Here is a 3,728-nt window from a genome sequence, read left to right on the forward strand (position 1 = left end):
TATTTGATCTTGCAGAAATTTCCAGAAACTTTCTGTTCACGAAAATAATTGTTAAAAATCACCAGAACGTGATAAAATACTGATTCCAATTGCTGCTGATCAATATGCAAATTTCCTAGTTCTTACTATTTTGGCTGATTTTTTGGAGTTCCAGAAGTTTGCGTTAGTTACAGATTACTACAGACTGTTCTGTTTTTGACAGATTCTGTTTTTCGTGTGTTGTTTGCTTATTTTGATGAATCTATGGCTAGTAAAATAGTTTATAAACCATAGAGAAGTTGGAATACAGTAGTTTTAACACCAATATAAATAAATAATGAGTTCATTACAATACCTTGAAGTGGTCTTTTGTTTTCTTTCGCTAACGGAGCTCACGAGATTTTCTGTTGGGTTTTGTGTTGTGAAGTTTTCAAGTTTTGGGTGAAAGATTTTTGATGGATTATGGAACATGGAGTGGCAAGAGCCTAAGCTTGGGGACGCCCATGGCACCCCCAAGATAATCTAAGGACACCATAAAGCCAAAGCTTGGGGATGCCCCGGAAGGCATCCCCTCTTTCGTCTACTTCCATCGGTAACTTTACTTGGAGCTATATTTTTATTCACCACATGATATGTGTTTTGCTTGGAGCGTCTTGTATGATTTGAGTCTTTGCTTTTTAGTTTACCACAATCATCCTTGATATACACACCTTTTGAGAGAGCCATACATGATTTGGAATTTGTTAGAACACTCTATGTGCTTCGCTTATATCTTTTGAGTTATATAGTTTTGCTCTAGTGCTTCACTTATACTCCCTCCGTTCCTAAATATTTGTATTTTAGAGATTTCAAATGGACTACCACATACGGATGTATATAGACATATTTTAGAGTGTAGATTCATTTATTTTGCTCCGTATGTAGTCACTTGTTCAAATCTCTAGAAAGACAACTATTTAGGAACGGAGGGAGTATCTTTTAGAGCACGGTGGTGGATTTGTTTTATAGAAACTATTGATCTCTCATGCTTAACTTAGATTATTTTGAGAGTCTTAAATAGCATGGTAATTTTCTTAAATAATCCTAATATGCTTGGTATTCAAGATTTGTAAAAACTTTCTTATGAGTGTGTTGAATGCTAAGAAAAGTTTGATGCTTGATAATTGTTTTGAGATATAAAGATGGTGATATTAGAGTCATGCTAGTTGAGTAGTTGTGAATTTGAGAAATACTTGTGTTAAAGTTTGTGATTCGCGTAGCATGCACGTATGGTGAACCGTTATGTGATGAAGTCGGAGCATAATTTAATTGTCTTCCTTATGAGTGGCGGTCGGGGACGAGCGATGGTCTTTTCCTACCAATCTATCCCCCTAGGATCATGCGCGTAATGCTTGGTTTTTGATGACTTGTAGATTTTTGCAATAAGTATGTGAGTTCTTTATGACTAATGTTGAGTCCATGGATTATACGCACTCTCACCCTTCCATCATTGCTAGCCTCTTCGGTACCGTGCATTGCCCTTTCTCACATTGAGAGTTGGTGCAAACTTCGCCGGTGCATCCAAACCCCATGATATGATACGCTCTTTCACACATAAACCTCCTTATATCTTCCTCAAAACAGCCACCATACCTACCTATTATGGCATTTCCATAGCCATTCCGAGATATATTGCCATGCAACTTTCCACCATTCCGTTTATCATGACACATTCATCATTGTCATATTGCTTAGCATGATCATGTAGTTGACATAGTATTTGTGGCAAAGCCACCGTTCATAATTCTTTCATACATGTCACTCTTGATTCATTGCATGTCCCGGTACACCGCCGGAGGCATTCATATAGAGTCATACTTTGTTCTAGTATCGAGTTGTAATCATTGAGTTGTAAATAAATAGAAGTGTGATGATCATCATTTTCTAGAGCATTGTCCCAAGTGAGGAATAAAAAAAAGAGAGAAAGGCCATAAAAAAAAGAGAAGGCCCAAAAAAATGAGAGAAAAAGAGAGAAGGGACAATGCTACTATCCTTTGCCACACTTGTGCTTCAAAGTAGCACCATAATCTTCATGATAGAGAGTCTCTTGTTTTATCACTTTTATATACTAGTGGGAATTTTTCATTATAGAACTTGGCTTGTATATTCCAACAATGGGCCTCCTCAAGTGCCCTAGCAAGTTGGATGCACACCCACTTAGTTTCTTTTGTTGAGCTTTCATACATTTATAGCTCTAGTGCATCCGTTGCATGGCAATCCCTACTCCTTGCATTAACATCAATCGATGGGCATCTCCATAGCTCATTGATTAGCCTCGTTGATGTGAGACTTTCTCCTTTTTGTCTTCTCCACATAACCCCCATCATCATATTCTATTCCACCCATAGTGTTATGTCCATGGCTCACGCTCATATATTGCGTGAAGGTTTATAAGTTTGAGATTACTAAAGTATGAAACAATTGCTTGGCTTGTCATCGGGGTTGTGCATGATGAGAGCATTCTTGTGTGACAAAAATGGAGCATGACTAAACTATATGATTTTGTAGGGATGAACTTTCTTTGGCCATGTTATTTTGAGAGGACATAATTGCTTAGTTAGTATGCTTGAAGTATTATTATTTTTATGTCAATATGAACTTTTATCTTGAATCTTTCGGATCTGAATATTCGTACCACAATTAAGAAGAATTACATTGAAATTATGCCAAGTAGCATTCCACATCAAAAATTAACTTTTTTATTATTTACCTACTCGAGGACGAGCATGAATTAAGCTTGGGATGCTTGATACGTCTCCAACGTATCTATAATTTTTGATTGCTCCATGCTATATTATCTACTGTTTTGGACAATATTGGGCTTTATTATCCACTTTTATTTTATTTTTGGGACTAACCTATTAACCGGAGGCCCAGCCCAGAATTGCTGTTTTTTTGCCTATTTCAGAGTTTCGCAGAAAAAGAATATCAAGCGGAGTCCAAACGGAATGAAACCTTCGGGAGCGTGATTTTTGGAACGAACATGATCCAGCAGACTTGGACCCTATGTAAGAGAAGCTTACAGGAGGCCACAAGGTAGGGGGGCGCGCCTACCCCCCAGGGCGCACCCTCCACCCTCGTGGCCCCCCTGTTGCTCCACCGACGTACTTCTTCCTCCTATATATACCTACGTACCCCCAAACGATCAGATACGGAGCCAAAAACCTAATTCCACCGCCGCAACCTTCTGTACCCACGAGATCCCATCTTCGGGCCTGTTCCGGAGCTCCGCCGAAGGGGGCATCCATCACGGAGGGCTTCTACATCAACACCATAGCCTCTCCAATGAATTGTGAGTAGTTTACCTCAAACCTTCGGGTCCATAGTTATTAGCTAGATGACTTCTTCTCTCTTTTTGGATCTCAATACAATGTTCTCCCCCTCTCTCGTGGAGATCTATTCGATGTAATCTTCTTTTTGCGGTGTGTTTGTTGAGACCGATGAATTGTGGGTTTATGATCAAGTTTATCTATGAACAATATTTGAATCTTCTCTGAATTATTTTATGTATGATTGGTTATCTTTGCAAGTCTCTTCGAATTATCAGTTTGGTTTGGCCTACTAGATTGATCTTTCTTGCAATGGGAGAAGTGCTTAGCTTTGGGTTCAATCATGCGGTGTCCTTTCCCAGTGACAGTAGGGGCAGCAAGGCACGTATTGTATTGTTGCCATCGAGGATAACAAGATGGAGTTTTTATCATATTGCATGA

This window comes from Triticum aestivum, chromosome 7D, assembly GCF_018294505.1.
Source record: "Triticum aestivum cultivar Chinese Spring chromosome 7D, IWGSC CS RefSeq v2.1, whole genome shotgun sequence".
NCBI lineage: Eukaryota > Viridiplantae > Streptophyta > Magnoliopsida > Poales > Poaceae > Triticum > Triticum aestivum.